The sequence below is a fragment of the Euprymna scolopes genome, chromosome 2 (genome assembly GCF_053919585.1).
Source record: "Euprymna scolopes isolate OS-2025 chromosome 2, ASM5391958v1, whole genome shotgun sequence".
In the NCBI taxonomy this organism is placed as follows: domain Eukaryota; kingdom Metazoa; phylum Mollusca; class Cephalopoda; order Sepiida; family Sepiolidae; genus Euprymna; species Euprymna scolopes.
In genome coordinates this window covers 179577667-179592328 of record NC_136483.1, presented here as the reverse complement: position 1 = coordinate 179592328, position 14662 = coordinate 179577667, and the positions used below count along the sequence as shown (strand labels likewise).

The 14662-nt window shown below is 34.0% G+C and overlaps 1 protein-coding gene across 6 annotated transcripts in view; it reads right to left on the bottom strand.

Annotated features, from left to right (window-relative positions):
- Positions 1–14662, bottom strand: part of LOC145299148 (inactive tyrosine-protein kinase transmembrane receptor ROR1-like) — a 1518258-nt gene that overhangs the window by 172398 nt on the left and 1331198 nt on the right. The gene's annotated exons all lie outside the window — the stretch shown is intronic.

Sequence of the window (14662 nt, the reverse complement as noted above, 5' to 3'; positions counted from 1 at the left end):
AAAGTCATTTAACACATCTATTCGTGCTAACAAATTCTATTAATCCAGGTACATTCTGCCAAAAATGTTCTATTCAATAATTAGTACATTTATTGATTATAATTAATGTATCTATATTTACGAAAATAACATCGATAATTATAATCTGTTACATATGTTTACATATAGGAAACTAAAAACAAAACTGTTTACAATTTACGGTTATATTAAATTATTTAATTATTTGAATTTGAAACTATACATAATTAAGCTCACTTACTTCAATAATAATTCTTAGTATTAGTCAATTCTAAACCTATAATTACGTTTGGTTGAGATTTATAATTTCGCTAAATAATCCTTTATCGTCAATTGTTTAGCTTAAGCGAAAAAGGTTAAAATTAATTTAATTTTTAGTATGATAGAATTATCGCCCTCTGACAAAATCCATCGACATATCGATGAATTTTTATCATTCATTCTTAACACTTTCCACCCTTTAATTCCACTTACAGTTACTTGGCCTTAAATGTTGCCAGTCAAGAGTAAGACTCCAAAGTCTACATTTATTACTTTTAATCACTTTAGTCACAAAGACCCTGAACCATTCCCCTCCCCAATCTCTTGTAGGGCCTTGTGCCTAATTTTGTTGTTTAAGAATCTTTTGTTTTTTACTTAATTGTATTTTCAAATTTTTTAAAAGCAATAAAATATATAAACAAGATCAAAGTGTAGTATCTGTTCTTCAGATGCTGCACTTCCATTTCTTGTTCTCTTTCGGTGGAGGAGCAGTCCTTCACGACTGAGACAACTTTTATTTTTGTACCTTTTCTCCACGTTAAAAAACGACCCTGGTGTCTAACTCTGTCCCGTGGCGAGGCATTGTAAATAGGTACAATTATAATGCCTTTCACTTGATATTATTCTATGATTAATTCAGTGTATATTATAACTTAATTAACAAATACGTTGAATATAAAATGTCATTAGATAAAATATAGATTAGTAAAAGTATGTAAAATGTGAACTTTAAAATATTACTTTCAAAATATTTACTATAATAAAGATAAATAAAAATAAATGTAGATGTAAGAACTAATTAATTTATGATTAGATATTAAGCAGAAATGAATTATAACTTAATGACATATGACTATCGATTTAAAGGGTTTAAAACTAACATTTTATATTCACCGTATTAGTTAATTAATTTATAATATACACTGAATTAAACATAGAATAATATTAAGTGAAAGACATTAGAACTATCTAAACATAATCGTAATAAAATTGAAATCGAAGGAATATTTATTTAATCTATAACTAATACCTATTGTTAAAATTTAACAAATCACGAAAGGTTTCCATCTACTTTTTTTTTAAACCCTTACTGCAAAAAAACTAAACTAAATTAAATATAACATACATTACCTACAATAAAACCAAAAGACTGTTTCTCAACATTCATAAAGATAGGTTAATCAGTTTAGTAGTGGATCCTTCACAAGATCGCCAGCTATGGAATAGTTAGAAATGTCCTCTCAATTATTAAATCCTTTCTCTTATAAGCTTAGAAGAGTAGTCGTTAATGAGCAGAAACCAGAAACATAGTATTAACGCGGGCGTCCCTCAAGATTCCATCCTAGTCCCAACTGAATGGCTCTCGACTTGAGGAACCTCCATATTTTGACAAGCTTCTGTAACTGACCTTCACTCTTGATCTGAAATGGAACACATCAAATTTGTTGCCAAGATCATTGGAAAAAGGGTTAAATCACTCTACCGTTTCAATAAATATCTCACTGCCGATGAAATCCTCTATCTATAAGAGAAATGTGTGCCCTAAAATGGAGTACTGCTGCCACATCTGAGTAGGAGCAGGTCGGCGTTGCCTATCTTGTCTTGATAGAGTTCAAAACCAGCTTCGAAACCTAGTAGGTGATGTCCTTTTTTTCTTCCCTGCAACTTTTTCCCCACAGAAGAGACATTGCTAGCCTATCTCTGTTCCACTGAACTCCAATGTATGCCCTCCCTTGTGAAACTTTCACAGAAAATACTCGACTAACTACAGCCACTATATACGCTTTCCCCTACTCTCTAACTATGCTTAAATCTAAACGCAGATTCAACGAAGAAATCCTTTTCCTAGAACTGCCCGCCTGTAAAACACTGTTCCGCTAGCCTGCTTCCTGGTTGAATACAATATAGTAGCCTTCAAAGTCAATGTAAACAAGTTTTTGTTGAGCCGTCGCCATAAATAATCAAATTCTACTCCATTTACACTATTACTACACTAACACTTTATATTCATTAACCCTTATCCTCGAATGGCCTTCGGGCCTTGATAAGTAATGACTCCCAAGTACGAAAAAAATCCTGTGCCTATAACTATATAAACATATGCACATACCTAATTTCATATAGATATTATGATGGCATTCGATGTTAGACGTATTCAAAGAGATTCGATGCATATAATGACAGGGAAAGCTTTTTAGATGAAAATACGTTTAATTCAGCTCATCTGACGCTTCAGTATCATGCATACCTTCTTCAGATCTTTAAAAGAATAGAACACGTCGGCCTTCAACTTCGAAAGAACACATAAACGAACCGAAGTACATAAATAAATCGTCTCTTCCCCATGCATAACACACACACATTATATATATATATATATATATATATATATATATATATATATGTATAAACGGATGTTGTGCTGTGAGCGTGTGTCTGTACCGATGATTCGAGCCAATAGCGAGAGGTTGCTTCGGCGTCTGATCGCTGTGAATCTTGTCTCGCCCCCAAAATAGCTGAAGGTTTCGCAGCTGAGGATATCGCGGGTTTTATGGTGATACGGACTGCAACTCTAAATGATGCATCAAAGCCGTTGGCTCCACTGGCCAGAAGTAGCAATAAAAACATGATAAGTATGCAATTCGAGACGACACAGACACATGTGCTATAATGATTCGTCTATGAATGTTATTTTAAATGGATTAATAGGGGCGAAGATAAGCGACTGAAATTGATAATGACAGAGTAAGGCCGAGAGAAGAGACGAGGGTTGGGTAGAGGAAGATAGAGGGAGTATGTGTGTAGAGAGTTGATTAAAGAGGAATAGAGTAAGTGTGTGTGGAGAGTTGGAGAAAGAGAGAGAGAGAGAGAGAGAGTATGTGTATAGAGGGTTGGATAGAGGGAGAGAGAGAGCATATGTGTGTAGACGGTTGGAGAGAGAGATAGAGAGAAAGAGAGATAGATAGATAGTGTGTGTGTGTGTGTTGGGGGTTGGATAGAGGGAGAGTATATATGCGTAGAGAGTCTGATAAAGGTAGACAGTGTCTGTGCGCTTGTAGAGGATTAGATAGAGGAAGAGAATGTGTGTGTAGAAGATCGGGGGGAGAGAGAAAGAGCGTGTATATAGAGGGTTGGATAGAGGGAGAGAGAGGGCATATGTGTGTAGTGGATTGGATAGAGGGAGAGAGAGTGCGTGTATTAGGGGTTGGATAGAGGGAGAGAGAGTGCGTGTGTGGGCATGTATTAGGGGTTGGAGAGAGGGAGAGAGTATATATGCGTAGAGTGTCGGATAGAGGTAGATAGTGTCTGTGTGCTTGTAGAGAATTGGATACAGGAGGAGAATGTGTGTGTAGAAGTTCGGGGGGGGGCGGTGAGAGAGAGAGAGAGAGAGAGTGTAGAGCGTTGGATAGAGATATATAAAATGCGAAAATGTATATTGAAAGAGGCGCGTATTCATCAATCAGCGACTATTGATCAAAATTTAACAAATCAAGGCTCGTTGGAAAGGTAATGACCTGAATTGCGTAGTGGGCTGTGACATTTGCCCTTAATATAACACATTCATCATCGCAAGCCTATTTTTGTCACTTTTTTACAGCCATGAAATGTTTCAATCATAGTTATTTGTTTTCCTAATTTTGCATATGAATTACAAAATATCTGATATTTCCCCCAAACCTCTGGTCTTGATGGAGGGGAAACTAAAACGTGCTTCTATGATTTCAAATGATCTGAAATAACAGCAAGTGGAGACTTGATTCCAACTATTTCTCATTGGTTATATCTCCCCCCTCTTTGGTTTTCATACATCAAGTCACAGTGTATATGGATTATTTGATACTGATACCCTATTTTCAAAAGAGGGGAGATATAACATATGAGGAATATTTGGAATCAAGTCTCCTCTTGCTGTTATTTCAGACCATAGCAGCAAGTTTTAGTCTCCCCTCCATCAAGACCATAGGTTTTGGGGAATATATATATATATATATATATATATATATATATATATATATATATAAACATATATGGCGATTAAGCTACACTGAATATTCGGCGTTTCATCCACTCTAGGACTCCTCAGGCTTATGCGTTCTAGAGTAGATGAAACGCCGAATATTCAGTGTAGCTTAATCGCCATATATATTTTATAAATTACTAACTAGCTCTACCTACGTATTGAGCACTTTTGAAGTAAATACTTAAAGTTTATGCATAAATCTATACTTTCGTATATTAATTTTATTTGAGTAAATTAAGTAGTTATATATATATATATATATATATATATATATATATATATATATATATATATATATATATATATATAATGGAAAGAAATTGAGAGCGTGAGTAATATCGGTAATTTGAGAGTGAATCTGATTGCAGTGTGGGCCGCCATTATAATGATGTAAAAACGAGCACCTTGTCAAGTCAGATGAAATGTACGTCTTGTTTTGACGACAAATTAGAAGCTTGTCAGTTTTGATCTGTTTAAAGAACAAACGAGATTGAAAGAAACGTATATTTCAGGACGAAGTATTTCCCTTCTGATCCCACCTCCTTCTACAACCTCACTTGCCAGTCAGCAGTTCAGCCTCTACTCACACTTTCCGATCCTGTCACGCACCTCCAGAGTCGTACCTCGCTTTCGGACATAGTTATTCATACTTACGTTCTGACGCCCCACAACCCCTCATTTCGCTGACCTTATCTGGACAAAATCAATCACTAAATAGATGTAGCATAAACTTTAACACCATGCTGGAACATTTAATTATGAATAATAGATAATATATACAGTAATAAGTAAAGACTCACACACACATATATATACTCCTATTTTTTTTGTCTTGATATTTATATTTAAAACCCTTTTTTGTATTTATTTTTAAAAATATTTAAATGTTATATATGGGCTATAGAATGTCATTCATCTGCAAAAGATCTAATCTGTATACTTTTTTAAGCAATCATTTTAATTCCCTATTAGTTTTTCGATTTTCTTATTGGATGATCACCTTTAATTAATTATTACGTGCAATTATATTCATGCAGATATTCTACATGGTTTATACTTGCGTAATATTTGTGTAAAAAGGTTATAGTAAACACAATTTCTCTCTATATATATTTGTGTATGCGTATATATATATATATGTGTGTGTGTGTGTTTAAAAATATTTACCTACCAAACTTTTGTCAGATTTTGGTCTACAGATATTAAACTTAATATATAGAGTATTATACCCGCGCGAACCTTTATATTTTGAGTGTTTGCCGAGGAAAGAATTTGCCAGGTGAAGGTGAAACGACGGCATTACGAATATACATGCTTAACGTAATAGCTATTACATAAAGTCCTCAATAATTTAGTAGAGCTGAATATGTCTTATTTTACAACCTAAAACATTAACTGGTCGTGGCTCAGAGGCTAAGGATGGAGAGTTGTACGTTTGATTTTGATTATAGCTGATGGTATATATATATATATATATATATATAGTTTTGATCTCATTACTATATATTAGGTTCAATATAATAATCGATAGTGAATTGTCTGTATAATAATAAATACGCCATCGGCATAGATTAAAATATATTTAAGCATATATTACAACCGAACAACGTTGGGCGGCCTGCTCGTGCGTGCGTGTGTGTGTGTGTGTAAATATATATTATTAATAATAATTAGTAATAAACATTGATATGTACAACTAGAAATAAATTAGGTTAAACACCCTTAACATCCATATTAGTACTGTTCACAAGGCCCCATGGCACAGTGGTTAAAGAATTTTCAGGAAAAAAAAAATCAATAATAAAACTGATGGTTGTGGGTTCAATTCTTTATCCAGTCATGGGTGATGAAACGAATGCATGAAGTAAAAGGCGTCCGTTTGAAAATTCCGTCCAAGTTCCCAAGTTAGGCAGAAACTTTCCCGAGTTCAACAAGATACACCTGAAGAAAGTCAAAGGTTACATCTACCGAAACGCTGTGGAAAACCGTCACGGGAAAAACTCGTCTAGTATCAACCACTGTAAAATATGTTCATTTCTTTGTCTGTGTATTTAAGCTGAAAACAGAAATATGAAAAAAGTTTCTTTGCCATGGATTTTCCATATTGCGGGGTTGATTTCCAAATAAGCACAATATAGTCGTATTTAAATCCAATACTTACGAATTTCTAATTTCTGTCGATCCGCCTACTTAAATAAATAATCAAACGATGACCATTTGAACCAATGTTTTAAATGCCTTTAAATTCATTTCAACGAATGCACATTATTAATTACTTCCAGTTCCCACTCACAAGTCAGAGTGAATATAAAATCTCAGAAAAGCTGCCCGTTCCACTCAACATCGAATATCCCCCCCCCAAATTACTGGCTTCTTTGATATGCTGACTTCCTGTCATAAAGCACCTTTCTAACTGTTTTAGAATATCAGAATCTTAAGTAGTAATCGGTGTTCCAATGACATTTAACAACTGCGTTAAATACCAAATATTCTTACGTCGACTTTACTTACATGGTATCAAATTACAATTACATCGTATTGGTTGGTTGGTTGGTTGTTTTTGTTTTACGGCATATCAACCCTTTTCAGGTTATTTAATGCCGAATCCAAAGATTCGGAAGAAAAATTTGTTGTTTTCAAGTCGGTTTCTATTCAACACATAGTTGGAACCCTAACAGGTACTACCACTCCGGGTCAGAGTGGACCTGGGCCCAATGGCAATTAAAGGGTGGCTCCACACTCCCCAAAGCCCGCAAGCTGGGGCCTCACCACTGAGTATAGTTTAAGGTCATATCAGGACCACAGCATATTTGTCCCCGACAAAAGGAGGGTGAACCTGTAAATTTACCCCTATCCGTTCGTCTGTCTGCACTTTTTTCAATAACTACGCCTTGTAATTTTTTGAAATTTTGCACAAACATTAAACATGATATGAGTAAAAAGTAACAGAACGGATTTTCCGGGAAAACTTTTGTGTTTATTAAAAAAAAAAAAAAAATGATGCCCTGCATTTTCATAAAACTTTCTGAAAACTTATAACTAACTGATTTCTATATAATGTTATTTGTCTATATTTCGCGATAACCCTTGGGTGTGCCCCAGGGGCTCTTTTAGGGCTAATAAAAACACTCCATTTTTGGGGACTATTTTATCATATTTGGCCAAAATTTTCTGTGTATGCCTATTTAGCAGTTTTGCATGGTGCTGACTCAAATTTAAATATGTTAAGGCCTAGGGGACTTTTGGGGGCTAAATGGAAGAGGGTAAATGCTGAACTTAGTCATTTCTTATGCCTCATTCATTATGCACTCACGGGGGAACCATGCATGCTTCACTTGTTTATACTCAACCCTAAAACTATAGACGCACAGCATTTTTTGCTGAAAGCGAAGCTATTTTCTTCATCTAATTCATTTCGTTATATTGGATTATGTATCCGTCAAAATCCCCTCCAAACAGTTCCTTTTTTTATTTCGTTTATGATCAATTTTAATCCACGCCTTGCTCATTAAAGGTCACACAAACATATTCAGGTAGACGCACTATGTTTTTTTTCAGGATAAAAAACATGTCGGTCAACACACACACACACACACACACAAAATCACATTAAAAAAGTGGTAAATAAATAAATGGAGCGCGCATGCGCAAATAATGTCGTCTGGTAAATATTGACAGGCTTAGACAATGTCAAGTTTTGTCATAGGGATGGATTCATATCAGACTCACCATCGGCGATTTTAAATATCAAGGACCGCAGACGCTGAAGTCATCACGGTTGCAAAAACGACAAATTTAATGAAGAAGCACTCTCAAACCCAGCCACCAAGATAATCAATATACTGAGGCAAGAAAATAATAATATATAAAAGAAGAAAAAAAAAAAAATGGACGCCGTGCGGTGAAACGAGGGGAGGGGCGAAGATTTAAGGAAAGTATGCGAATTTTGTCTTACTTTTTCTTTTCGCTTTCTCCCCCCCCCTTTTTTTTTTGAGAACCAGCATGTGAATTCCCTCATAAAGAATCTAATTTTGAAAATAGACGAAACAAATTGCATTGTTGGCCAATGGTGGACGTCATAACGAAGAATCATGATAGAGTGTCGATTTTTACTGGTTTGGATTTTGCTTTGTTTTTTGTTTCCACCTTAGGCTTATTCCATTTTTTTTATCGTTAGTTGCATCACACCCACATTGACAAAATGATGGAACATTCTTATTTTTTCTTAATATTCTTTCAGTTTATAGATATCTTCTAGATGATAATAATAATACGACATTAATATTTCTATTAATAACTAGCGAAACAAAACGGAAATTCCACGGTGATTTCTGCATAAATTTGTCTAATACACTGATAATAATAATAATAATAATAATAATAATAATAATAATAATAATAATAATATTCTTTTTGAAATAAATCGTTTTGACTCTACCAGATATTTACTAAGAACTAGCGAGGAGTGCCCGGCCTTAAAATACGCTAAAATATATTTTAATTCACGCAGATTTCGTATTTATTATTACAGAGCCAATCCTCTATTGAATATTATATTGTACCTAATATAGAATAGTGATTTCAAAAGTTTAAAAGAAAATGACTTGGATGCCATCAGCTAGAATCGAAATCAAATAATCTAGCGCCTCAGCCACATTCCCTATCGATGTAGCTATCGAGAGATAGGAAAGAAAGATTTAATATTAAAAGACTTGAAAAAATAAATTAAATTTACGCATGCGCAGAAAGAAATAAAAATATGTCGGCAGGTTGAAATGAACATTTTGCATTTCAACTTGCTGATATATGTCTGTGCATGTTATTCATCCACCCAATAAAAAAGATTTTACTCGTTGTAAATCATCGTTGGTGTATGATTACTATATTCCAATTTTCTTATTTAAAAAAAAATTAAATCCTTCTTTTACATTTCATATAAATAAAATAAAAGTTGTTCGGTTACGGAAGATGATGGATAACAGTAAAAAAAAAAAAAAAAAAAAAAAAAAAATGAATACACAAATTATTAAGTCTCATCTCAAAGGAATTCCAAAAAATAAAAATAAAATAATATGCAAGACCATTCGGTATGGACCCGATAGTGAAAGACCAGGTAAGAACACAAAATTGGATTCCTGTTAATTTCAGTATTAGATGACCAGTAGTTTAAGAGTATATCGGTTAAAATCTTTACACACAGACACACACATTTACTGTTATATATATATATATATATATATATATATATATATATATATATATATATACAGGGTGAACAGAAAGTCCTTGGACCATTTTTAGTTTTAAAATTGAATATTGTTAAAATCACTTTTTCTCTTTTCGAATAAAGTAAGTATTTAGTCTAACTATTGATCTAATTATTTTCAACAAAAATATTAAAATAATTTTGTTTAAACTTTTAGAAAAATGAGCAAATGAGAGGTCATAATTCAACTTCATTGCGCGGGAAGGACAAACTCAGAGATTATTAAGCTCTTGAAAGTGGCTAAATCCACCGTGTACCATGTTGTGAACAGATTTAAGGAACTTGGTACATCTGAAGACCGTCCTAGGAGTGGAAGACCTCGCACTGCTCGAACAAAGAAGGTGATTAAAGCTGTCCGAGAGAGGGTAAGAAGGAACCCGAAGAGATCTGCAAGACAAATGGCTAAAGACATGAATGTGAGCGTGACCTCGATGAGAACCATCGTAAAAAACGATCTCCAGTTGTCCCCCTACAAGGTGAGAAAGAGACAGTACCTCACACCTGCCCAAAAGCACAAGAGACTTGAAAGAGCAAAGCTTCTTCTTCGAGAACTGAAGGCTGGCACGGCAGAGCGAGAGATCGTTTTTTCTGATGAAAAACTCTTCACAATTGAAGCGACTGTTAACAATCAGAATGACAGAGTTTACGCAAAATCTTCAGCAGACATTGATGACTCCGTGAGAATAGTTTTCCGCCGAAAAAAGCCGTCTTCCCTCATGGTGTGGGCTGCAATCTCCAAATCTTGGAAGTCGCCTCTGATTTTCGTGGAGCAGGGGGGTTAAGATCAACACAGATCGCTACATTAACGATATTTTGGTTCCAGCATTTGAAGAGATGTAGAAACACTTCAAAGATCAGCCTTTCACCTTCCAACAAGATGGAGCACCATCCCACACCTCCAGAAAAACTCAGGACTGGTGCCAACGTCATTTTCCAAGATTCTGGAGTAAGGAGATGTGGCCTCCTGCATCGCCTGATTTGAATCCCATGGATTTTTCGGTGTGGTCTTTGTTGGAGGCAAAGGTCTGTTCTGTTGCTCATCTAAGTGTTGATGCTCTGAAGACATCTCTTCTGAGTGAATGGGCTAAAATACCTCAGGAAACGCTGCGTGCCTCGGTTGGTAACTTCAGACAGAGAATTGAACGTCTAATCGAAACGAAGGGACATCACATTGAAAATAAATAATTTAAATTTATTCTTGGTTTCCTAACTTATAATTTTCATTCATGTTTAATTTATATTTTTGTAATTTTCTATTAATAAGCCACTTTTGAATTGGTCCAAGGACTTTCTGTTCACCCTGTATATATATATATATATAAATAAAATGATTCTTTCTTAAAAGTAATTGTCAGCTGAACATTCATTAAACGCATAAACGTTATGGTCTCTTTTCTTTAAAATCGTTTCCCTTGTTCTGTCAACGTCGGCATAATTGTATTGCTGCCAAGACGCATGCGCAAAATCAAAGGGACGAAATTCATTCAAACTCAACCCAATAGTTTTTGTTTCTTTTACATTAACAGACAACATTGCTGATTTATTTAAAAAATCTTTAGTTAAGAAACCTATTAACCGACATTTATAGAAAATGCATAAAACCAATGTTGGTTTTAGACTATTACACCTGTGTTCTATTGTTTTTATTGAGTTGACTAATATTTGAAACCATATTATGCAATAAAATAAGCTAAAATATGAAAGTATCGCCTCAAATTCTTACTTTTTTTCGTAGTAAAAAGACATTTCATTGTATTTGGGCATTGCGAAAAATTTTATTGCAACAAAAAGTGTGGTCGCTAACATATTGTTCACGGACCGCTGATGATCCATGATTGGATGATCGGTACAAACATTAACAAATCGTACACTAAAATATGTAATATTTGAATAGATTCTAATTTCCTTTTTTAATATTTAAATACTACCTTTATATTTCATAGAAAAATTTTTCTATAAAGGAAGACGATGGATAACAGTTTGCAAAAAATGAATACTCAAATTAAGAAGCCTTATCTCAAAGGAGTCTAAAAAATAAAATAAAAAAATATGCAATACCGTTCAGTATGGACCCGTATGAAAGATCAGACAAGAACAGAAAATTGGATTCATAAGACCGTAAAATCCAATCAACAGGCCCGTGATGCAGTTTACAGACGCATTAAATATCTATTGTTCCAGGTGAACATTGTCTGAAGATAACGGTTTAAATCCTACCCAAAACAGGCCAGAGGATTAGTTGGTCAAAACGTGATGAGACGACAACTATGAAAGGCAGTAATTGCTGTCGCAGTTAACCACTTGAAGAAGGCAAAAAGATGAGTTGGCCGAAACATTATGAAACAACAACTACGAAGATGAGGAGAACAGTCTGCAAAAAGAATAAATAAATAAAAGTTTTCCTATTATTATTGTACTCACTTGGAGTTTTTTTTTATTTTATTATTATTGCCACTATTACTAGGTGGACCTGTGGAAATTCCACAGAATGAGAAATATATTTACTTTCATAAAACTGATATTTTTCGGGGCAGCGCAAAAAAGTAGTTTTTTTTTCAACAGAAAAATAAAAATACAATAACATGGAGCAAATATGAAGTTATTAACATTTCTATGAAAATAATGTCCATTGTATTTTAAATATAAAACAGACCCAAATGAAATAAATTAAGTACTAATAAATATTTACAAAGCAATATTGTGCTACATAGTTCAATACAAATAATAAAATCACATTGTAAGAGATAATCTAATTTACTCCTTCAATCCAGCTCCTCTTAACAGTGTTCTTTTTGCCCTGTTCCTTTCGAATGTTCCCTTTCATGTACCATTCCGCTGACCTCTCTCGTCAGTGAAGAATCACTGCATGTTGAAATTACTATAGAGTTCTTTACTCACATCATTACAACAACGATCATATATTATTATTGATATTTAAAAACGAAACTTCAAAGGGAATGTCACTTTTTGTCTTGTAAAAGCCACATTTCGCAAATCTGGCCTTTTTTGTCTTGTAAAAGCCACATTTTGCGAATCTGGCCTTTTTTGTCTTGTAAAAGCCAAATTTCGCGAATCTGGCCTTTTTTTTGAAAAAGCAATTTAGTCTTCAAAAAAATGTGACCGTTTGCAAATCGTAACTAACTAAGAACGGATCAATCAGAATATGAAATTGATTTATTATGATGATTATTATTACATGAATGCATTTAGTCTTTTTCTAAATTCATATTAGTGGCTCACCTTCCAATTATACAGATTGGAGCATAAAAGTTTTAATACTACTTCTTTAATACGACCATTACAAATACTTTTACTTTGACTCATGAACACTTAGGAATTAAATATATCGTGTAAAATTCTATCAAATTCAGTATAAACCACCCTTAGAATTATTGATGTACCATATCTGTATCAGAGTGTACTACTACTACCACCACCACCACCACCACCACCACCACCACCACCACCACCACCACAGAGCTTTAATTACTAATCTACTACAACTGTTACTAACTAGTAGTAGTAGTAGGAGTAGGAGCAAGATATGTAAAAATTCAAGAATCCTTCCCTCAACGTTTTCTTCTTCATACCGAGTGTATCTTTTAAAGTAGTTAAGAGGGTATTTATTAATGAAACAAAAGCTTTCTACTCTTAGCCATGAATCGTTTGAAGTATGGCGAAATTAAAATTTTAAGAGAGTGGGGAGGAGGCGACGCAGGGTAAAACCAAACGTGACAGGAAGAGGAAAAAAAGAAAAGAAAAAAAGAAACAAACAAAAAAAAAAAAATACGAGAAAAATAAATAAAATAAAGCGCAATGAAAAAAAATGAGCACGTAAAACCCTAGCTATTTTGCCTCTTCTTACGAAAAAGCGGAGAATACTCGTCTCTGTTTTATTTTTTTATTTGCTAGCAATCAAATACGCTGTAGATTTCAATAAATGCGAAAACCACATGGTCGCAAGAAACGCACACTAGAAGTAGTCACGCAAATGAATAAATATTGAGATATGCAGTATACTTTATTTCACGACAAAATAGTTTCAAAGACGTACCATTAACGGTACATACACACGTACTTGTCTGCTATGAACAGAGTGTCATAAATGGAATCGAATATCAGATTTGTTATGAACAGTGAAAATTAGATAAAAGTTAGCACCACCAAATTGGCCGTTGCTCTCATAAATTTGAACATTCAACAATTTAAACAGTGTTAGAGAGTATCGAGTTCTTTGCAACTAATACTTTGAATGGTATTTAAAAACATGAATATGAAACCGGTCATTATATTGAAATATGGAAGGTGTTATTTAACGTCATGTTCCTTTTAAATAAGATTCCTAGTGTTTCTTTAATGCCTATTTTTAAACACATTTTATATAATGTGTTTTTTTTATCCTAAAGTGTTCAATTTCAGATCAAGTGGCAATGGGGCGATCTACTATGTGGTCCACTTTCTATTTTCTCTCATTTTGATTTGGTCGTAGGTAACAACATTGTTTGTCCACGTCTCCTCGTCCACAATAATAGTTCTGTCGATGCATCTTTCAGACAACATACGGCTAAACTCCTCGCTATTCAGACCAGATTTGTTGTTGTGACTCTGGGGATCTGATATCTTTCAATATTTAATAATCCGTCTTTTATTACATCAATTCATGAAGCCGATTGTTCGTGCTGGTAGTCTCTCAGAATAAAGTTCTTGTGTTTATTTATAAAACACAAAAAGGGTCGTTAATGCTACATAACAAGGTTCACGTTTGAATGGAAAAGGTTTAATGACACCTTTAACCCTTTTTAACCTGAATTATGATGTTGATGATTAAAAAGTATTTATTGTTAACTTTAATTAGTTTAAAAGGTGATTATACTATGATTAGTTTAACTACCACTGATAATTTTTGCATTTCATAAACTTAGCTTCATTATTATCAATAGTACTTGAAAAAAAGTTTGTTTAGGACAACAAACGAAATCCTCCACTCCCTGAGCCATATGATAGCACACTGGATGTAAGCAATGTAAATGGACAGTTGTAATCTGGAGGCATCTCACATCCACCCATATACTGAACTAATACGTACAAGGCGCGTT